Below are 25,178 nucleotides of genomic sequence, written 5' to 3' on the forward strand. Positions count from 1 at the left end.
GATGGAGTAGATAATGCAACATGGTCTCTTTGGAAATGCATACTTAGCCATGTTAAAAACCCTTATTTGATGGTTTAGACTTTCTATGGTGAAAATTGTATTTGATTGAAACAAACCCAAGGATTGTGTGCTATGTGGTTTATTGGTGTGGAAAATCCCAATCTTTGGACATGTCTTGACAAGCCCATCAATCTGCTGATCATGATTCCAATCCTTATGAATGTCTGGTTCAGCAAGAATGGAGAACACGTTTTGGGTTTCTAGAGCGTATTGAGTGTTGCCTGATTTGTATCCTTTCTCAAAGTTCAGGCGATGAAATTTCCTAGGGCTACTGCGATACTTGATATCTCCATTTGCCCATTTTTTGTTCTTCACATGTATGCTTGAATTTGCCAAGTAGTTTTTACTTGTTGCCCTGAAATTTCTCACTTGTCTGCTTTTGTTCGCAAATTTGCTTTGATTCACCATTTTTTTAGAGTAAAGATTTAGATCGCAAATATAATAAATACAAATAAATGTTAATCTATAATTATAACAAGAATTCTACAGCTATTGTTTCAAATACTAAAATATATTTAACAACTTCAATATATGATTGTAATTTAACTTTAAAAATAACTATAAATTTACATAAATTATAGACCTGGTCAATATAAATTATATGTGCTCAAGGACAAACAAAAAGAAAATTACATATGTGGCAATGTTTCAAATACCAGATAACTTATGATGCACATGCATGTACGACATTTTGTAAACTTGTGTGAACACGACACATTGTAGAGGAGGGCAATAAGGACTTGTGTGGTTGCTGAAGTCTCTCATTGATATTTTTCATATCCGAAATCTAAGAGTGAATGCTCTGCAAATTTTCATTATGGCTTAGTATCTTAGTTCCACTTGGTGGAATCATTGTGTGAATACATTGATTTGGGAAAATGCTTTTGGTAGGGTTAAATAGTATTGTGCATTTTTTTACCATGATTGATGCCTAGCATTCAGGGTACCAATTCACCATAATGCATGATACCAATTCACCGTAATGCACAATTTTGGCCTTTTAGGTCTGGTCTGTGGAGGCTATGAATATCAATGAATACAAGGTGAAATGGGCAATGTGATCTTTGGTTCATAAGTTTGGAAAAAAGAATTGAAAGAAATAAATGGCTTTATCTAATGAAGTGATGTAAATGTTTAGGTCTTGATAAAGGCTCTCGCCATTGATTTCAATCTAGGCAATTATACAACTGGTGCCCGTGAGGAAGAAGCCCTAAACAAAATGCTTGAAAATTGTCAGTCACTCTGCCCAACTAGTATTTATTCTAACGTGAAGAACCCACTCTCCCATTGATAGATAATGGATACCCTTAGGTTTTCAAGCTATTTTGTGCCAGTATTAATAGGGTTTTTACACCAGTGAAGAATTTGTGAATGCCCATAACAAAGAGAGAGCATTGGTGAGGGGTGTGCCTTTGCTTATGTAGAACAACAAAATGATAGCTTCAACGATTTTATTTGCAGAGAGATCATGACCATTGTGAGATGAAACACTCTAGATCCACCAAGTATGGTGAAAATCTATTTTTGGGGCAAAGGTGGATCTCTGACCCCTTCTTTTGGGTCCAAAATTGGATTGATGAGAAGAAGTACTATGACTACAAAAACAACTCTTGCCAGCCAGATCACTAGTCTAGAGTTTATACTCAGGTTGTTTAGAAGAATTCAACTGAGTTGGGCTGTGCTCTAGTTACTTGTGATAATAAAGATACTACTTTTATCATCTATTATTATTCTCCTCCGAGCAATATTGTAGGTGAAAAGCCATATTAGGCTATGTGAGTTTTTTTTGTGTGGATGTAGTAAGATGAAGCTCAAAGAGATCGGTTTTATAATGTTGAAAGTATTCATCTTAGGGAGTGATGCTAATAGACCATCTTGCTCTGTATTTGAGCCTGTTTCTACATGATGAGATATGTGAAAAGTAGTTTGGTAAAGACATGACATTTTCATAATGATTGAGATGGTGTATTCGTGGTTTTAGCTTAGATGGTGTGATATGTAAAAATAAAGTTTCGGCTAAAAAGAATTGAAAGAAGTTTCTGGAAACTTTTTTCTGTATTTTTGGTGTTAAGAAAATCATTTTTACCTCTACTATAATTGCCACCAGCCAATCAAGAATAAAGAATTCCTCATTCAAAATTAATTAAAAATTAAACTTTGTTTTCAACCTTAGAAATTAATTAGCTTTCGTTGAAAAAATTAATTGATAGTGACCACCACTGAAAACATTAGTACCCTGCCTTATGCAAGGTAGGGACTAATAATATATTTAATTGATGAAAAATATTTAAACCGAGAAAAGTAAAAATGGTTGACTATAATTGGTGGACATGCTGAAAACTAATTTACACAATACTACACTCTTATGCTCTCATGATATAAAAGCCTCGCAAAAACTATTATCTGACTCTCATAATTGATTTTAAGTAAATTTGAATTCGGTTAATCGATATATATATGGTAATGGTACATGTCTGAAGAACAATTATATGTACACGTGTATTAAATAAATGAAACAGACAAACACAATTAAAATAAAGTACCGTTATTAAAACACAGGAAAGGAGCATTTTCCGCGCTGCATTTTCATGTTCGCGCGTAACCACAATTTCAGGCTGTTCAAGCTGCCATTGTCCGGGTTTTGCATGTAAATTTTTAATGAACATTTGTTCAGGAACATTCTTGTAGATTTCAATAGCTTTTTGTCAAAGAGTTTTCTTATTTTTTCAGGGCATTCAATGATGTTTGTGAAAACATTTTTCTCAGATTTTACAGATTATAAATCCATAAAGAAATTGCAGAACTGTTCATGGGACAATTTGAATGAGCGATAGAACAAGTTTTAGTGAATATTTTCATAGGTATTCCATGGTTTTGTGCAGATTTTCTTGATTCTTCCATAAATAATTTCTTAGATTTGAATAAATATTTTGTAAAGATTTTTCTAGCTTTGTAAGGGCATTTCATGATATTTGTATAAACGTTTTATGAAGCAATTGTAGAACAGGAGATGGGGCAATTCGAACGAACAGGTCTCAAGTGAATATTCCTTCGGGAACATTTTGGTAGGTATTGCATGTTTTTGTGTAGATTTCCTTGATATTGTGTGAATAATTATCTTACATTTCAATAATTTCTTTTGTAAGATTTTTTTAACTTTTTCAGGGCATCCTATGATATTTGTGCAGTATTTCTTTGATCATTACAAATTATAATTCTATGAAGCAATTGAAGAACAGGAGATGGGGCAATTTGAATGAACAAATTTCAATGAAAATTTGCCCGAGAACATTTTCATAGGTATTGGATGGTTTCGTGTAGATTGTTTTGATATTGGTGTGAATAATTTTCTTAATTTTAATTATCTTTTTGGTAAGATTTTTCTAGTCTCTTCAAGGCATTGTATGATGTTTGACCAAATGTTTTCTTAGATTTTACAGATTGTAACTTTATGAAGCAATTGCAGAACACGAAATGGGGCGTTCGAGAATATTTTGGTAGGTATTGCATGGTTTTGTGCAGACTTTCTTGATACTTAAGAAAATAATTCTCTTAGATTTCTATAATCTTTTTGGTAAGCTATTTCTAGCCTTTTGAGGGCATTCTATGATGTTTGTGCAAACATCTTCTCGGGTTTTACAGATTGTATCTCGATGAAGTGATTGCAGAGCAGTATTTGGGGCAATATGAATATACAGGTTTTAATGAAGATTCACAATTTGAATGAGCGATAAATGGTGAGTGCACAGCCCGGTTATTATTCGAAATAAAATGGGTTCTGTACAGTTATGTTTTTCAAATTACATGCAGTTAGTTTTTGTCCGACATCAGGGTTTCTTTTTAATCTTGATATTCTGATAGTTTCATTTAGTTTGCACAAATCAGTAAATCCAACTTACGTCCATATTTTGAAAAAAAGTTCAACTAAGACATTACAATGTCAATTAAAATTCAAACATATTTCAATATAGATATAGAGAAAATATACTCGAACAACACAGGAAAGCATAATGAAGGGAATCTCAACAACTCCAATAGAAGAAAATGCGAAAACTAATTAACAATTAATATGTATTGAATCTATTTTCAAGAACATTAATGTAAAGGATTGGAAGACAACTTTTAGAAGGTGTGATATGGGTTAAGATGTAAATTTGTCCTATCTAATTGGAAGACAACTTTTAGAAGGTGTGATATGGGTTAAGATGTGAATTTGTCCTATCTATGGTAGAATTGATTGATTGATAAATGCATTGGTTGACTAGATGGAACATAGGATAAATGACTAAGTATGTGTTGATCCTCATAATTGAAGGGCTATAGTGTATAAATATCATTAATGTAATGTTCCCTGTTGGGACCTTACTTAATTTATCTTAGATTTGTGATTGGAGTTTGGATTGTAATACCCCTTGATAGGATTAGTCATTCATCTTACTATATTTAAGTTTTCTATACAAATTATTATCATCCATTCTTACCTTTTTACTGTTTGGGCTCAATAATAGGAGTAGGTGTTATACAAGTTGCCTAGATACCAACTGCAATCAGCTCCCTCAAGGTTTATAGATCCAAGCCCTTAGCCTTTCTTGGGACTTTTCTCACAAGGCGCTTAGGGTTGCTGATCCCTACCCTATCTTGGAACAAATATCCATTGTTTGAATTTATACAAGCCCCTCCTTGGTAACATCATAGACTTAGATTGTTTACTTACGTATTTACATATATTGATAATATAAATAAATCCTTTATCTATAAACTCACCTTCATATATATATATATACACTTACTATCCATATATATCTCCAAATTCATTTATTAATGATTCTCAATTTATTAATTATTTTATAACTTTCATACTAAAGAGCATCGAGTCGTACCTTACTTTGTTCTTGTTGGTGCTATTATAGGTAGCCCTAATTGTCTTAATACTTATGTCTTGTTTTCCCAATCACATAGGTATAATTTGTAGTGCTGCTGACTATCTTAATTGTTATACTCAGATGTCACACTTTTCTTAGCTATGTAACGGCAGATAATCCAAAGTCTGCGGTAAATGTTATTCATCCTGTCTGCTGTATATTCACAGTGTCACTTTTTCTCATGTTCCTTCCCTATTCAATGATGGTTGAAGTGAGATTGCCTCTCACAATATATCTTGCTAATCAAATAGTTACAGCAGTTCGTTTTAAGGGATTTATCTCTTACTCATCTCTCTCCAAGATATCACAGCGTTTCATAGCTAATGGCTATTAGTTATCTTGTCTATTCAAATCGTACATATTATTATTATAACCTCCAACTAGCAATTTGCTGTTAACATTATGCCCCTCTATTTATTCAAATTTTTAAATTAGTAACACTTACTCATTTAGTTTCTCTATCAATTAGGAGGATATATGTCTATATTGGTACTCCTTTAATCGATGCTTGTAACCACTGTTTGGAGTTTCTCTTAACCTAATCGTATCATTATCCATATGTGACAGGCTATCTTCATAGTATGGTTGTTACCGTGCTAGTTTGTAAGTATTTGTTTGATTTTTGTGGAGATTATTCAGAATCATGAGACCTCAATGAAAGGACATGTAGATGTATTATATTAGTTAAGAAATATAGATTGTTTATTATATTGTCAATAATATTACAGATTTGTATATTATTTCACACGTTGTGGATAATCTCAGTAGTATGGATAATATGAAATGGTTAATATTGTTAGCTACAATTGATTGCTTAGATCTTGATAGATTTAAGAATATTAATGTAGATCAATATTGATATTAATAAATTATAATGATTGATTATTATATTGCTTAGCAATAATATTAATTTCATTAACTTATATTGTAGTGATTAATTATAACCTAATATAAAATTTAATTTCTGGAAGGGGATATCACATTTAGCATCTTGGATGATTAATAGGTGTTGATCCCACTTTCTCTATCTATGGCACTGCGATCAGCATCACTCATTTATGGAAGAACTAAACATGTTGGTCTACTGAGATGGCCTATGTCTGTGGCATGTGATTCTCTGCTGCAAAACCAAGATCACTTTCTACCTTCAATTATATGATTGAATTGGCCTTGAAACTTGAAACCAGTGTTGAACTTTTCTTTGTAGATTATATAGGAAGAGTTCACCCTATTCAATTTAGTAAGACCCTGCTGAAAATGGGGTTGGAAGTCCCTGCATCTATCCTATTGAGTACAGAACAATTAAGTTTGGAAATCCAAACAACTCTATGGTAGGATAGGTTTGAAGCGTGGGTTGAATACAGTAATTTACCAAAGATGACACACTACCAACTATATCTTCGGATGAGATTTTCTACCTTCTTTTTAGTGGATCTACCTTTATAGTTGTAGGGTTAGATCTGGTTCTGCTCTTTCTCTTCCTACCATTCTATTATATACTCTGTAGAAAAACAGACACTGAAAAGACAGACTGCATGCAGGTGAACTTGATAGTAGTTTCCAGTTTAACAATTGGCCACCCATTGCTCTAGCCCTGAGAATGTGAGTATGTTGCCAAGATAATAAGTATCTTAAAAACCAATTCATTCGTATCAAGGAAATCAAAATAAATTTCTGTTCTAGTTCAATAGATATAACTTCTTGTAATGTTGATTGGTGAGACATCCAATAATAACCAAGTAATTAATATTAATAACAAAGTTGAGAAAAATCTCAGTTGAACAAATTTAAAGTAAGTCATAATTGTGATTGGATTCAGGAGAATCCAAACTCAGATAAGATTCACAACAGAGGAAGAGTAAATTGAAGCATCTATTATGTACTTATCGAGAAATATTAGATAAATCATAAGAATAACAAAAGGCTTGAATTATAATCCAACACAATGTGGAAGGCAAAGGTTTAAAGTGTATCAATTTTGTTAGAGAGTTTAAACAATCGACATGTCAAAATCTGAATGGATAAGAATTCTAAAAACAAATAGGAAGTATTGATTGAATCTCAATATCATGTGGGTATTGAAAATTTAAGAAACACAACACCAATTATAGAGACACCAGGATCTGGAACTGAGTTGAGTTGTTCAGATCAGGATCATTCTAATTTGGGCACAAAGTTTGGGTAGCGTTTTAAAGCAGATGCAGATTGCCTTCAACACTGTATTTATTGCTAGAATGTATTTATTGTTCAGATCACATGCTCACGGAGCTATAACCTGTCACTATTTAGTATATAGAAGTTTGGGCATGACTATAATGATATGATAGTGTTGCTGTTAAAGTTTCCTTAGTTGCCATAAAAGGTATTGTAATATCCCGGACAGGATATTTGCCGATTTTTCCTTTCAACAATACACTCAAAGATAAAACATTGCAGATAATTTCCAGCAAATTCGAAAACAGTAGAAATGCCAACCGACACCTTTCCAGCCACTTCTTGAATACAAGATCAGACTCAAATATAAACAAATGTAATACGAGACATTCAATAAAACCAACAGTTCTCCACAAGATAATAATTCATTATTTCCAAAATAACAGTCAAGATGTCAAACATATAACCAGGAATTACAATTGATGAGATGAAACCAGTAAATTCTTATAATTCCTTAAACAACGTTATTGCCTTATACAACAGCAATATAACAACCAACAACTAAAACGTTATTGTATTATACAACAACAATACAATAACTAGTACATAGAAATCAATCCTAAATACAGACTTAACAGTCGGATTGGATTGATAGGATAAAAAATTGTAAGCGCGAAAGAAACACTTGAAGTGATGCTTCCCGGGACAATGGGTTTGCGTTCACTGTCTGCTAGCACAAGGGGCTACATCTTCCAATTAGTTAAAAGCTAAAGCTTTCTGAGACTCTCACAAGAGAGGAAACTAAACTAAATAATAAAATCAAGCATGCCCAGCCATGAGTCTTTTTCCCTTTTTAATACACAAACTGAGACTCTTTGACTCCCCTCTGGCCTTCATCCTATTCCTTGTGACTCTTCAACTTCTCTCTGGTAAATCGTTTTATTCCTCCTCCTCCTCTTGTGACCACGTGGAATATTAATTTGACCTTTAATAATAAATCTCCAACTTACAAAGTCAAAATTAATATTGTAAATTCCTTCCTACTTAATAATTCTAATGTCCCCAAAGAAGTGACATTACAGGTATATCCTTGGTTGCAAAGATGACGATGTTGCTACAAAAATGGAATTGTTGTTGAAGTATTATTGGTGGCTTTTGAAGTGCTATCGAAAGACGCATCTTGCTGTTGATCATCTTAAGTAGCAAAAATAAGTTTAGCAGCTCAAGTGCTGTAGAAGAACATGTTACTGAAGTCTGATTGGCATCAAAAGTATTGTAGGAAGGCATTCATCGCAGTTGAAGCATACATGTTGCTTCTAAATCAACCTAATCACTGTTGAGGTTCAGGATGTGGGAAAAATGACACTTTTGTGTGTTGGTTGGCTGTTGATTGGAAGAGGTTGCCTTTTGGTCTTCTTGGTAGCGTGGGCAGAATTTTAATGTCCCATTCGTAGACCCTTCAGCAAATAGCAGAGGGTTAGCCTGTAACCCGGGTTTTTGTAGGTGAGCAGTATGGATAGGGGACCCGTTCAGAGGTTTGTGGAGGTACATAGGGGCTTTATGATCTGTTTTGCGCAGTCTCCTAAACTTTAGGAGAGATTTCTATTTTTTAGGGATTGACTGGGAGTTGTCTGGAATGCATTAGGGGACCTCCGGGATTATACTAGAGACTTGTTTGTAGTCTTATTTTTTAGAGGGGACTGTCGGTTCACCTGCAACACTCAGGTATCATCCTTGGACTAGTGGCATGGGTTAGATTCTAGTTTGGAGTCCAAATAAATAGTTTATGAATAAATTGGAAATAAGTAAATTATTTTTTAAGTTTGATTTATATAAGACAGTAATAAAGTGAACTTTATTATGGTCACTTTATATTTTAATAAAATATAATAATAGGCCCCATGACACATTTTCATAGATGGAGTTGTAAGTTATTTTTTAAAAAGGGATTCACACTTATTCATGGTTAATAAGGGCTTATTGGTCAGACTTCCTAGAGAAGGAATAAATTTAATAGAAGTCATTAAAATAGTATGGAGAAATCCTATTAGGGCTCAAACCTCTAGAAGGGAGATTGAAAATAAATAAAAAGAGAGTTTGATAATCATTTCTCGTCATTCCATGTTGTTTTCACATCAACATATTGAAGTTTGAGGCTTTGAGAAGAGTTTGAGCAGCAATTGGACTTCTAGGAACAGAACTCTTGGAACTAGAGGGAGTTGGACGAAACCCCAGCCTCCCTGGTAACAGTTTACTGTACAATCAGATATTGAATCAGCTTGGCAGTAAATTTGAAGAAGGATTTTTGATTTCAGATTGAGTAAAGGGCATATCGGATTTTATATTTGCAGATCTGAGTTTGAATGGTAGCATTCACATAATCCAGGTTCCTTTTCGTTGTCTGTACATCTCCAGGCAAGAGCTAACACCAATTTTAGAGGAGAATATTACTACAGCAGACAGGTCTAGGGAACAATATTTATCAGTTGCACATTGGTGGCTTTGGCAACAATTTCCAATCATTCCTTGAGCATCTATAGCCAGCTGTACAGCCCCAGGTTGAAGTCACATCACCTCCTAGCTGGACGTAGGGTTATGTCAATATCAGATGCCAGAAAAGTCAGAGAGTGAAAAACAAATTGATTTTTGAAATAGTTCAGAGTGAAGCAACTGAAATGGTGAGAAGAACAGAGCGCTGATAAATGGTAGAAACCCGCCCCAAAAAAAGACACAAAAATATATGACTTTTTCGGATTACCAATTTTGGTAAGCCTTAAAGAAGCTTGCCGTGCTATGAATTCTAGCTTTCTTAGTGGGCATTGAGATGGTTATAGAGCTTTTTTAAATTAAAAATTTAGGAAAGAATTAGTTTGAAAACCATTTTAACTTGTAGTAAAAAGCACAATATCAATTTTAAAAACAACATTTATACCTATTTAGATAGGAATTATTATTTCAATAGCAAGAAATGTAATTTCACCTGAGAAAGCTTGGGATTCTAACTTGTGTGCAAATAGGGCGACCTCGTCTAGTAGACGGTTCTCTTTAACCTTGAACTCCCCTTTAGAATATGGAACCCATAGAATATATAGCAGGGCAATTTTTAGGCTATCAAATTGGCAATACTACTCACTCCACCAGAGGTGTTGAATAAACCAGGTCAATAATTGGATTTGGAACAACTCCTGGAATTGCCAATAGAATAGTAGGGAATTTGCGAGGTCTACTACATTTGGATATGTTGTTTGTTCTAGATAAAATGGATCCCCTTCGATATAGTACGGCTTACCTATCCAATTTTCAGGATAACGGCCCACAACTTGGATCGGTTATAACATTTTTAATGCAGAAATGAGGGTTGTGTAGCATCAAAATTGAGCCCCCAACCTAGAACTGCTTGAGTGCATAGAAGAAAAATACAAAAGACCGATAGATCTACCGACAATCAGAGAAGGGAGGAAACTAATTGTTTAAGGGAGAGATTATCTAATAGATCCCTTCAACATAAAACCAACTGGGCAGATAGAATACAATTGAAACTCAAAACAAAAAGGAATATGAGTAGTAAATGATACATGCATAGTATCCGTGAATGTAAGCTCATAGAAGGTGTAGATGAGGAGATGACCAAACTTGCTGAAGAGAATATCGATTATGTAGCCCGAAGCTTCTTTGTGACAGAATCTTGCAGAGCATGTACACAACATCAATAAACAGTTTGGTAATCCAAGGAAATAATGAATGCCCAGGCTATCAAAGCTACATAAATTATTTCAAAATTTTATTTCTCTAAATACTATGATAGAAATAAACTTAGATAAATGGCTCATCAGATGTACATGATAAAAAGAAATCATGATTTGAAGAGGCTAAATAACTGGTCATCAAATCCATATGGTTCAGAGTTCAGTTTCTTATTTTTTGTCCAGAATCAAGCAAGAGCGCTCACAAAGAAACCTAGATTCATAGAAAAGAGAATACTAAATGATGCCCAGATTTCTATTCAGAATATAAGATCCCTTTTTTTCATTTCAAAGTTTCAATAAGTTAAACTTTGAGAAAAAAATTTAAAAATATTCAAAAACAACAGCATACAATGGCCATGGGGGATGGCTTGTCCTACCGGCAGTAGAAGGTGCTTGTGATAGGCGAATGGTCAGATCTGCCATTTTCGTTTTTTTATCATAGTGCCAGACCTCCTCCTTTACCCTCACCATTTCCAGCGTGACGTCTCGTTTCAAATATCAACCCGATGCAAAGCTTGAAGCATGGGAGACCTACATGTTTTTCCCTCTCCGCAGGCTTGAGCAAACTGAGCGATAGAATTGACATTCCAAAATATAGATGAGGTGTGCATATACAGAGGAGATCCAGATTTTAGAATGATACAGAAGATAAGGGCGATGGATGTGGCGGTGGGCAAAGAAATATTATTAAAAAATAGGTAGAATGATCTAGATAAAGTAAAAGTGTTCTTTAATGCCACACTCTATTTAAATATTTTTTCTAATTTCGATTTGGGAAAATAGATTTTTCTCCCTGCCTTTTTCGATGGAAGCCAATAAAAGTTTAGAGGATTAATGATTTTCTAATTTTTTAAATGTATGAAAAACAAAAACTTTTGAACATACTTTAGTAATGATTTAATTCTAAAATGTTATTGGTTGGAGTAATTATGTTTTATGCACCTCACAAATGTGTAAGTATTCCTGCCGGAGGCAGGAACTAATAATGGGATAAACTTTCAGAAATAGACAATTTTCCTTGTTGGATTTTAACCCATAAACCAGATCAACAACAATAACGAATAACTAGAAAAGATGCAAGAGATGCTTATAAATATCCTGGAAAAACCCTTTAAGAATGAAGGGAAAAACCCAACCACACACAACAAAAGATCATTTTATTGATAATAAAATTAAAGTGTACAATGCCTTTCGCTTGAAGCAATATATATAACTAAAGAGAGACTCTTCACATTCCAATAGAAAGTCTATTTAGTTTCCAGAATATAACTCTTTATTTTCAAATGCAACTCTTTGTATTTCCATGCCTCAATGCATGTCGAATGACACGTCTTTATATTTCAATATTGAAATTTAATCATAGGTGCCCTATTTAGCTAAAAGTGATGATAACGATAATAACGTCCATATTTCTAGAGATAAAGATTTCTATCACAACTACAATCTCCGACATTTCCTCTTAGCTAGAGAGAGATCTATAGCTGAACAATCAGACAAGGCTGCAACCAAAATGTCAATGATAAAACTAATCACATCGATCCTATAAAATTCGTGGAATTTCTCAACATGAAAACCCTGCAAGAAACATAACTAGCTTTCAGCATGATTTTGTCATGGAATCTATCAACATGACACTAAGAGAACTCATTGTTAATAATCATGGAATCACTCAACATGATAGTCCAGTAACAATTTCTCATAATCATGGAATTACTGGACATGAAAAAATTGCAAAAACAAATACATTCAACTTTCACCATGGACACACTCAACACAATGCTGTCATGGAATCTTGCAACATGGCAAACTTGCAAGAATCAAAATCAGCTTTCATCATAGACTTTGTCAATGCTCTGTTGTCATGGAACATAGCAAGTTAGTAAGGTTTACAACTAGGATTTTATCACGGACCTTCTCAACATGATACAGTCATAGACTCTTGCAACATGATTTCCAAATCCCATCACATAATCTCTCAACGTGATGACATCATGGACTTGCTCTACATGATGCTCACTATGAATTTCTCATAAGTCATATAGTTATCAGGTTGTCCTTACAACTTATTATCAATTTCACATGAATAATAACTCATAAAACCATAGATGAAACTCTTTTCCGACAAGAGTCTCAAAAATCTATAATAACAGAATATTAACAATATTTATAAAAATGATGGGGATTCCATAAACACTCCCTCTCAACGAGAACAACCATAACAAGATAGTTGATGTTACCTCCCGCTGAGACTGAACATCTTCCTCTGGGAAAAAATATCTCCCCATGATTGCAATCAGCATTTATCTTTAATAGATGATAACATCAACAATAATCAATAACCATACTATATAACACAAACTTATGACCAATATTCAAAATAAAATACTTATCTCATTTGCACATGCAAAGATTCATCAATGATGCAAGAAGCAACAACAACTGGCTCCTTGACAATGAACACCTTCAGCTTCTCTATGACACCAATTTTTTTTTTTTAGGAGGATCTTGAACATGGAGCTTGGGAAAGAATAGGGTACTGTACTTCTCTCCTTCTAACATGAAAACATTATCATGCAAGAAATGGGAAATACTTCCCTAGGTGCCCCAATTGTTTGTATTGCAGTCATAGTAAGAGTTGATTTGATTTCCCCAAGCATTTAGATTTGACCTTTTCCTTCTTCAAAACCAAAAATAAATAAACAAAAATACCGCCAAGCTCTTCCTATATCTTGTTGGAAGTAGTGATATTCTGAGATGGGGGGGGGGGGCTGTGAATCAGAATATAGAGGCGTTTATTAACTTAATATGATTGATACATAGCATTTACTATAACATTAAAAACTAATTCATAAACAGAATCTGATTTCATAAACAAGAAGCCAAGATAACATATCAATATCAATGTAAAACAACTCACAGATTGGAGACGAGATTTTTCTGCTGAGTGGAAAACCCTCAAAAATCCTTTCAGTTTCGTCATAGGGAGAAAAACCACTCCATTTGAACCTGCTATTTTATCGAGTTACAACTCCTTTTTACATTCACAGTTACAATTGCTTAGGGCTACAACCGTCTTTCTCTTTTGAATTTTGGTTCCAATATTACATACACATACAACTGTATGTTCTCAATATCATACACCAATAAGTGTAAGTAAACTTATAATGAAATTTTAAAACTAATTCAGATGTTCCATATATAAGGAAGAATAGGTGTGTTGTTACAACTAGTCATATATTTACACCCACACCTATGCTCCCTTGAATAGGGATACATCAAAAAATATTTCATTCATTTACAGGTAATCAGTTATACGACTGATAAATAATTTCTTGAACAAATCCTTTTTACTTAACACAAACTGTTCCAAAGATTGTTACATTTCTCAAAAATGGTAACAGTAGAAATGCTGACTTTTTGCCCTTCCTTAGTGCTGAAGATTATCAACAAAAACTCGTACCTTTCTGTTAAGGTAGAAGCTGTAATCTGTCACAAAGACTCTTCATAATAAAGCACATCTTTCAAATGTTCAACCAATAAACTGAAATATTCATATTCACAATTTCATTTAAGCCCAAAAGAAATTTAGTTTCCAAAACAGCCATAAAAGGAAGTTGTTATAAATCCCGTGCACAATTTAATCAAAATTTTCAAACAACTTCTGATTGCTCCAACTGATTTCAAAACTGCTTAAAACAGGTGATCAACTGCTCAAGGAAAATAAAGTCTCTTTTATAAATAACAACTTCATCTCTGCAATCAATTGAAGCATCTCCACGACAAGGCCAATATCTCTTGTGGGCAACCACTTGGTGTGAGGTGAAGGGGCATCAAGCATAGACTAAGTTGTTGAATAATGAACCTTGACCTTAGGTAGTATTGCTTGGCATGTGTTTTTGAATGTGAACAGACTTATGTAAACGTTCTTGAACATCAAACATCTCGTTAACATTCATAGGACTTTTTTTTGTTTGGATATCCCAATTGCTTGAGTTGGCAAGGTTGATTTTCCCTTGTCCAACTGTTTGAGACATGTGATCCAAGAAGCCTACTTGGTGGGGGGATGATCATTTTTGCAATTTTCATAGGAGCAAGGGACATACACTGAAAATTTCTTTAAACCCAAGGATGTTATCCAAGACCTCAGTGATGGAGGCAAAGTCGTAACAGATGGCTTAGTAAAAAAAAAGAGGTCTTTGATAACTGTTGCTGATCTTGTATTGCCTGGTATTCTGAGAAATATCGCTCAGCTTCTGTTGCTTGCAAAAAAAAGTCAGAATTGCATCATAACTGATTTAGGGGTGTCGTCACTTCATCCTACGTGAGTTTGGTCTAAAATCTTCATGTTAGGTACTGTTCTAAGTTGAAAAGATGGGTCTAGTTTTTCAGATATGAGCTAAAAACATTGCTAATGGTTACTTGTCAAAATCTGGTTACCTCTCTATGCTAGCTACTTGTTATCGAGCTTCTTGCTCATCTTCTTAGCTCGAGTCGTTAGTGATGTAAGTTCTTGAGCACTCTCGACAAGCCACTCATTTTATCTTTGACAAGTGATCGTTCTTGACCTTACAAGCTTCAAATCTGAAACAATTTACCTCATCTTATTAGAGGAAGACATATCCTTACATATTGGTTGCAACTAGGTTCCAAGTCGGTCTAGGAAGTCATCCTTCTTACACCTTTGAACAATTACTAACCTCCAACTAGGCGTTCTCATGGACAACCTTGTGTAGAGGAATCTATCTCTGATAAGCTGCAAGAGGCTAACACTTGGCATAATCTACTCTATAGCTTTGAGAACCCATTCAATACGCCCTTTGATACTCCTAGAGTAGAAGACAACATGTCACTCACCATGCATCCCGAAGAGAGGAAACGTTGCCTAGAAGAACAAGCATGCCAAGGTAAAGAAAAACTACATGAGGCTATACGCATGGCCACTAGGGAAAGATCCTATCATCAAGCTGAGGCTGATGCTCATGCATGTAACATTAAAAATAAACATGGTTACTATAGCAATCCCTTTGATAACATTCCTCTTGGTGGCAATGATGGAAACAACACACCTCCAAGAACTCCTAGAATAAAGGCTGGAGGATGTCCATCACCACCTAGACATTCACTGTCACATCATGAAAGTGAGGTCAATGACGAGGTCAGTAGCGAAGATGTCGTGAGATTTCAACAAGATGAGGTTGCTCAAAGGCTAATGCTAAAAGCCTTAGAACAAAATGGTGACCAATATTTTCAATACATGACAACTAAGGGATGGAAACTCCCTCATGATTTTAATGTACAAAGAATCATCCAAAAACAAGATACTACTGAAGCTGAAATCTTGAGAGAAGAAATGCGAGAACTTAAGAATCAGTTAGCTCAATTACAAGTTTCCAAGGAACAAACCAAGACCTCTTTTGTAGAATCAATATGTGCTCTTCCCTTCGATAGGAGTCTTTACATGGTCTCATTTCCTAGGGATATAGAGGTTCCTAAATAGGACAAGTATGATAGAAAAGACGATTCTCATGATCATGTAAGACACTTCTATGCTCTTAGCATGGACTTTATGCACAAAGACACTTACCTTATGAGGTTGTTTCCTAGGAGCTCGAGGAGCCAAGCTATGGAATGGTTTACAAAGCTGTCACCTCCTCTTAAGTCATTTAACAAACTTGCACAATGGTTCATTCAACAATATTCTTATAACATTCAACATCCTATCACTATGTTGGACTTGTGCAACATAAAAGAGAAACAAGGTGAGCCTTTTGCCACATACCTCCAACATTGGAGATCTTTACACTCAAGGTACCCTCGACAGATTCCTAAGACCAAGAAAATTGACATTTTTGTCAACATGCTTGTACCTGAGCTATACTTTGATCTTAGAAAACAATTGTTCACATCCTTCAATGATATAATCGAAAGTGCATACTGCATTGAGGATGTTGTTGTTAAGAAAGGTGACATTGTGTTGAACAAAGACAAAAGTGGCAAGGGGAATGGAAAAGATAAAAACAAACCTTGGAACAAAAACACGTACGTCATCAATGATGTAGTGGATGTTCCTAAGGCCAAGGAATCAACCTTTAACCTTTCTAATGCTATCCATGCTGCGAAACAACAAGAGACTTCAAAGTCTCAGACCTTTGACAAAACCAAACAATCTTCTAACCCAAGGGTGTTTATAGTATATACACCCATGGTAGAATCTTGAAGTGGTCTTAAAGACCTTGCTCGCAAATAAGCTTGTCACGCTTCCAGACAACTCTCGACCTTATGACCCACCCGTTAAGCCTACTTGGTGGAGGGATGATCATTTTTGCAATTATCATAGGAGCAAGGGACATAGCACCAAAAATTGCTTTAAACTCAAGGATGTTATCAAAGACCTCATTATTTTTACTAAGTCATCCATTACGACTTTGCCTCCATCAATGAGGTCTTGGATAACATCCTTGAGTTTAAAGAAATTCTCGGTGTTATGTCCCTTGCTCCTATGAGAATTGCAAAAATGATCATCCCTCCACCAAGTAGGCTTCTTGGATCACATGTCTCAAACAATTGGACAAGGGAAAAGCAACCTTGCCAACACGAGCAATTTGGATATCCAAAAGCAAAAGTCTTACGAATGTTAATGAGATGTTTGATGTTCAAGAACATTTACCAAGGTTTTGTGTCCTTGCCAATATTGAGTTTATAGTGGGTTGGAATAGTTGGGTGAAGAGCATACTCTCCTATTCCAATTGTTTCCCCCAAATAAACCAAGAAGCTCAATTATCCCACTTTCGAAATTTAAGGCTGGGTCAAGATTTTTGATTCACCACAAGGGTGAAGAGCATACTTTCCTACCACCAAAAGACCCTAATTACAAGTTTTATGCACTTACAAAAATGAACAACTAGAATAATGCCACACACAAAATAAAGAAAATACAAGCACACTTGTTTGTTTTTCATGCTTTTAGGCAGCCCTGCAAACAAGAATTTGTAGCCTCTTTGCATTTGAATCTTTGACATGCATTCTTTTAGGACAATTTTGCAAGCATTTTTAGAGCAACCCTACAAAGAAAAACGTGAGTCCAATAAGGGGTTAGTCCAAAACAAGGTAGAAACTTGCAATAAAACTTTATTAGACAGTAATAAACTTGAGAAACTTGAAAAACAGAATGCTACAGACTCAAAATTGACCAAATAACTCAAACAAGTTCTAGGCTGGGCGATAGTTTTTTGCTAACAGAGTATCATATGATACTTTTTAGTATAGGGGGACGATACTTTTGTTTTGTGCGATATTTCACACTATACTTGTGCGATAGAATTTACAGTGCTGGTGCAACAGACTTTTGTATGGGTGTGCGATACTTTAACTTGTAAAGTATCACATTGTAGTAATGAGAAATATCGTACGATACTGATAAAGTATCACACGATAATCATGACTGCAGAGAAAGAAAGAAAAAGTACTCATCAAGCGGAAATGCAAGACATAAATGCAGATATAGAGGCAAAACTATGGCGTCCTACCCCATAGTGGGCGCTAGAAATGTACACTAAGAAAGTGCACTAGTTAAACCTTTCTATCCAAGGTATCCCATAGATTGGAATGCTTGAATTTTGGCTTAGAGCTCTCTGTCCATGGAGTGCAAAGGCGTGTGCATAAGCATATGAAGAGCTCTCAGCTAAGCCTTAGAGACACAACCCTTGCTAGTAAACCATGCAACGAGAGATTCTTTAAACAAGAGCAAGAGTGCCAATGTCAAAAGAACTCTCAAACATGGAATGCAAGAAATGAACTATGCTAGAATGAAATGCAAGAATGCAACTAGGCTAAGCAAAATGAGAGTGTTACAACCATTTTAATTAAACTAGGTGATCTAAGCTATTGCAAAAGGAAGCTAATCTACTACAAATGCATCTAAACTAACATGAATATGCAAAGAATGAGACAAGAAGCAAGAAGTTCTCCACAAGTGCTTTGAAGAAAACTTGTCAAGAAACTTGCAGCATAACAATAGCTCAAAATCGGGATCCTTAGAGAGGGAGAGAGCTCCCATTTTTAAAGATGTATGAATGGTTGAGATCAAGATCAAGAAATGGGTGATCAAGGATGGGGGTTGACTTTTGACATGATCCATGTGTAAGACCAAGTCAACCAATGAGAGAGAGTTGACTTTTCATGCGAGACAAAGTCTTTTCTTTTAATTTGTAAATAGGAAAAGGACTTTATATGTGCACATTGAGTGGGTTAGAAGAATGGGGTCTTTTATTTAATTAAAAGGGGGACAAGTTCTTATAATCCAATTTGGACTTAGGATATTATAGTCAAACTATAGATTATAATTAAATAAATTGACTTTTAGCAATTTGGCCTAGGCAAATGAATAAATAATTTAGCCAAAATGTTGAGAAGGGGGCTAATAGTCTTGATGACTAATTTCTAGGTGATTATAGATAAAGCATACACATATAATGAAGATCGATTAAAATATTAATTGAGACTATTGTTCTTTTCCTAAATTCATTGCTGGAGGTTTGGACACCTCTATTCATTGAGCTATGATGCAATATTTTTTCTAAACATTATTGGTGGTTCGGGGATATACTAATCGTGTGGGTACTAGAAAATGTATTTGGAACACTGGTAATATATACATATAGATCACCACTCATCACCATTTTGAACAGTATTGGATATAGTCCCGAGCATAATTAATGGAAGATATAAGATTAAAAGTGTATAGGGGTAAAATGTAAGCACTTTAATAGGATGCAGACCTCGACTTTTCCAGACTAAAACATTCAAATAAGAGAAGGAAAATCTACAAATATGATTCCTTCTTGAATCCAAATTAGATTAGCAAGACCCAAATGAAGAAAGGGATGCCAATGCTGATCTTGAATTGTGGAAAGGAATGCAATACAAGGAAATTCTTTTAACCTGTGTGTGCAAAATTGAACTAATTGACTAAGTAATGTAAATCTAGATGCCAAGTGTATACAATAAGTCCAATTAAGATACAAAATTGCTAAAATTATCAATTGAAATGAAAGATAGATGACTCACCTTGAAATATGTAGAGGAAAGTGTGTTTTTTCTTTGAAAGTGCAGATTTAGACCTGCTACTGAAAATTTAACTATAGATCTTCGAATAGAATGAAAAACCCACCCAAAATTTTATTTTCCGATTGAGGCTCAGAGAATAGGTTGATGGTTGAAATCCTTCCAAAAGGTTTTCCACAGAGTCATCGCCTTCTGAGGCACTGTAACAAGGTCAGCCCAGATTCGTCATAAAGCTTTCAAGGAGTTATTTTCAAATTCGCAACCATAGATTCTCTATCCTGCTCTTCCACACAGTAAATTCAGACTTTTGTTTTTGGGTGGATGAGGCTTGTCTTGATCAAGACCTCAATTGAGAAATCAACCTTGAATTCAACATGTAAGCAAATGTAAATTTGTACAAGGTGAAATGTGAAGTGATTGGAATAGGTCTCAACTAGTTCAGACTTCAAGGGTGGTTAAGGAGATTGATCCTTTTAATCCCAACGCTAAGGTAACTAGATCTAGGAAGATTAGTGCCAATTGAGTGAGAAATGAGCACTAATGCAAGCAAAGATCTAATGGTTATAGGGTTGGAGAAAGAATGCAAAAGTCCTTAAAACCCTTATGTAGCAAGAGATATGAAGAGCAATTAAGTGGATGTGCAATGTAAGAGTTGAGTACAAGGAAATGGAAATGTGTATTGAATCAGAGAGAACAAAAGCACCTTGTGAAATACAAATCTATAAACGGGTTGTCAAATGACCTTCGAAAGGGCTGATTCTTGCAACCTAGAGTGGAAACTTCGAGACAGACAAAACTCAAAAATCATTTGTTGACCTGTTAAGGTCAGTCAGATGAAATGTTTGCCATTGATGCATTAGGACCTACAAGATCAGCCCAGATTGAATGAGTGCGATGCTGATTCTTATATTGTACTTTTGTAAAAAGCTGAAAAGAGTATTGAGATTTTCAATCTGTTTGCTAATCCGAGATCTGTAAATTGCAATAAAAAAGGGTTGTTGTTCATGGGGTATACCCCCTTGGTCAAACCCTAGTTTAGGAATTAACCTTGAACTGAAATAATTGAATTGCAAAAATGTAAAGTAAATGTACTAATTTACCTTATAATTGTAGGATCTCTCGAATCGCATGTAGTGTGCTTACTTCATCAATTGATCTGGATCGAGAAGATAAAGATGAATGGATGTGGAAGATGCAACAAAGGATCTTTAAGGTCTTGCTAAAAACTCCTTCAATGGCTTGAATGCTTGAATCCTTGATCTTCAATGGAGGAATTCTTGAATGATGCTTGAAGACCTGAGTACTAGAGTGTGAGTGCTTGATCTTGTGAATGCATGATGTGAAAATGGAACAAGAAGACTCCCTTTTTTTGAGATGTCAAAGTTGCCAATGCCTTGAACATTAAAATGAGGTAAGACCCATCTTAAAGTGGTGCAATAAATTGACCATAATAAGATTTCTTGGGGGAGTAAATGAAGGATTATTAATTTGAATTAATAAAGGTCAACCCCAATTTAGAAAATAAGATAAGACAATATTAATCTATAGGGGAAATAAAAGATTATTTAAGATAGGACCAATTTTAAATATGAATTTAAATTAATTAATAAATGACACAATATTTAAGAAAATAAAGGTCTAACCTATTCATATTAATTTTTAATTAATAAACTGTCCAATGAGATGAAATAAATTATTTAAATGGAGGATAAATAGAAGATAAATACAAATAAATAGTGGAATCACATTAAATGAGCGCTAAACATTCATTAAATTGGTGTGCTTTTAATTTAAGACAGTACATTTAGGCCCCACTTTAGCGAGAGTATGGATTTGATCCAAACTCTTGGTAAAGTAGAGCACAAGGCATAAGATACTCTTATTATGATCCAAAAGACAAAGAATTCAACAAGCCCCCAAGGGGTTGAGTCTTTGCTAACTCATAGATCATAGTAAGAGAGAGATCATTGATTGAAAGAAGTAGAGAGAAGAGAAGAGTGATTATCTCACCTGGTAGAGTGCCCACCCTACTGTGAATCACCAAAAGAGCAGCTACAAAAGATGGCGTTGAATAGTCTAATGGGATGGTAACCCGCTAGTCAACCCATCGGAGGGTCCATCCAAAGATCACGCTCTTTGTATCACCATGGCACGGTTCTGTAAGACTGCGTTACTTGTGCATGAGACAACGCAAATTGTTATGCGTTACCCATAGACGAGATTTAGCATGTGTGGGCAAAGGAGAGAGAGAGACCCAATGTCAAGGATGTGTGAAAAGGAGGGATGAAGTAGCAATGTGTAGATTTGAGGATAACTTAGGAAGCATACCAAGCCCACAAGGATAAAGCTCCCTAAGCCATAATCAGAATCCTTATTTACTACCCATGAGAAAGATTTGAGAATGCGCAAGGATAGTTTAAATGGTCTAGCAAGTGTGTGTATCATGGTCGTCAACCAAATCAAAGACATATGAAAATATGGGGACTATGCATGCCCCCTCTTAAGCTAGGAAAATAATTGCTTATTTTGACATCTTAAGGAAGTGATGAAGGATAAAGTAATTTCAGCATCAAGATAGTATACACAAGCAACATCCAGTCCAAAACAAAGAGTTCACAACTCCTATGAGGTCGTGGAAGGGTAGAATGCAACTAGACATTGTAGAAGAAGTGAAAAAGTAAACCTTTGAAAAGGATATCACAATATTACGAGTCTCCAAGGTAAGTGATCTATCTACCATGAAAACCCACTTGCTAATAATAAAAATTTGGATGTGACATGATAAAAAAATAACACTCAACCAAAGGAAATAGTAGATCCTTGAAAGAGTGAGAAAAATTGATAAAATTTCCTTGCCCCCAAGTGTAGAAACAAAGAGAAAAGAGGACCTATTATGCTACTCACAAAGCACACCATGGATGACAATTAGCCCCCAAGAAAGAGGGCTAATAATGTTACATGACACAGAGAAACATAATAGGGACCTATATGTTATTTAAATAAATGAGGATTAACATAGATTTCATCATAAGGAGATATGTTAATAACCTTATTATCAATAAGTTGCTGAATCTTGTATTGTAAAGCTTGACAAGCTTTAGTAGACTGATCATGACAATGATGATACATGCAAAATGTCCTAATGTATGAGTAGCAATGGTGTTGAAAAAATGTTTATGCCCACATCGCCTAAAGGTATACTAGGTTTGATAGATTCCTTGTATCTGGAACTAGAAACAAAGTTAGTAAAGAGAGGAGCAGCTCAATTTCTCATGAATGAAAGGGTGTTAATTCTATACTCTCCAATAAAAGTAGGATTAAAGTCTAATATACCCCAATCATCTTTGGATAGAGGAGAAGAAGAATGGTCTTCTTTAGGTTCAGGTTTCTTCACTTCCTATGTAGGAGGAGAAACCCAAGCATATTCTACATTTAGACAAGGATTAGGTGCATTGTCAGCATGAAGGGTATACATAAGATTGTTATAAAAAAACCTAACCTTGCGATAAAGAATAGAAGGAAAAACATGCATAGAATGCAATCTAGGTCTTCCTAAGAGAAATATATAATTTAGTGGTCCAGGCATAACATGTATAGGAGTATCCAATATCATCGGACCGACTTTCACAGGTAGTGTTATAATACCCAAAGTGCTCTTATCAATGTTATCAAAACCTCGGATAAGAATGTTATGTGGTTGAATAGTAGAAAGATCGACGTCCATAGCCTTTAACATATCTATACTTCAAATATTCAAACCAGAGCCATTGCCAATCAAAGTGTGATGTATGGTAGTTTTATTAATAGACACAACCACCATAAGAGGGTCATAACGATCTTGAATCTCTTTAGAAGGCGAATTCTCATGAGTAAAAACAAGCGCAGGTGGGACAAGAGTAGTATGCATACATTGTAAAAAGGTATTGATGTTCTCTTGATTAGGAGATGTAACAGAAAAATTGGATAGAGCTCTTTTCAAGGCTTCATGGTAGGTACGAGATGTGTGAAGAAGTTCCCAAAGAGAATTCTTGGCAGGAGTATTACGTAATTGCAATATCAAATCATAATCCAATTCAAGATTCTGAGGAAGACAAGGTGGAGGAGGAAGAACGAGTTGAGAAGGTGGAAGAGAGGTAGTAGGTTGAGGATTATTTCTTGTACTATAGGTGTGAGACACCACATTATAATCCAAGGGATCACTAGATTTTCCCTTACTAGTTATCTCGGGACAGCCTTTAACAGTCATAAGAGGCTTAGTAAAAGGTTGATGAATATGGACCATATTAACTTGATAAAGCTCTTGATAGTTCATAAGGGTATCGTTAAAAGAGAGATGATACAGGTTGTGAATGTCCATTAATGCTTCATCTCTACTAGGAGAAAATGTCTTTAAAAGAAAAATCGTGTTGAAAAGAAAAGGTATTAACAATGTGATCTTTTTCATGAGGAAGAGAGTAATCAACATTATTGTCTAGAGGTTCATCCCAAATAGTTCCATTATCAAGGGTAGGAACATCACAAATCACTAAAGGTTGATCAACATCATCTTTAAGAGACGAGCTTCAATGAAAGAATACACCAAACCATCATCATATGCATAAAATGAAATGTCTAGAAAGTCACTGGAAAATAAAGATAGAAACCCCATTGAAAGGAAATGCAATGATTAATGCAATTTTTTTCTTTGCATTTTCAAAATGTAAATATATGAAATGCAATCTATATGTAAAGGCAAGGAGATCTAAATGCCACAAATGCAAAAAGTAGATCTTGAATCTCTTTAGAAGACAAATTCTCATGAGTAAACACAAGTGCAGGTGGGACAAGAGTAGTATGCATACATCGTAAAAAGACATTGATGTTCTCTTGATTAGGAGATATAACAGAAAGATTGGATAGAGCTTTTTTCAAGGCTTCATGATAGGTATGAGATGTGTGAAGAAGTTTCCAAAGAGATTCTTGGCAGCAGTATTATGTAATTGTGATATCAAATCATAATCCAACCTAAGATTTTGAGGATGACAAGGTGGAGGAGGAAGAACGAGTTGAGAAGGTGGAAGAGAGGTAGTAAGTTGAGGATTATTCCTTGTACTATAGGTATGAGACACCGCATTATAATCCAAAGGATCACTAGATTTTCCCCTAATAGTTATCTCGGGACAGCCTTTAACAGTCATAAGAGGCTTAGTGAAAGGTTGATGAATATGGATCATATTAACTTGATAAAGCTCTT

General features: G+C 34.9%; 1 pseudogene; it reads left to right on the forward strand.

Moving 5' to 3' along the window:
• Positions 1–1,357: 1,357 nt before the first annotated feature.
• Positions 1,358–1,830, forward strand: LOC149535686 (STS14 protein pseudogene; annotated as a pseudogene).
• Positions 1,831–25,178: the final 23,348 nt, after the last annotated feature.

The sequence above is a fragment of the Cupressus sempervirens genome, chromosome 10, assembly GCF_028749045.1.
Source record: "Cupressus sempervirens isolate cs-2001-9-10 chromosome 10, ASM2874904v1, whole genome shotgun sequence".
Lineage (NCBI taxonomy): Eukaryota > Viridiplantae > Streptophyta > Pinopsida > Cupressales > Cupressaceae > Cupressus > Cupressus sempervirens.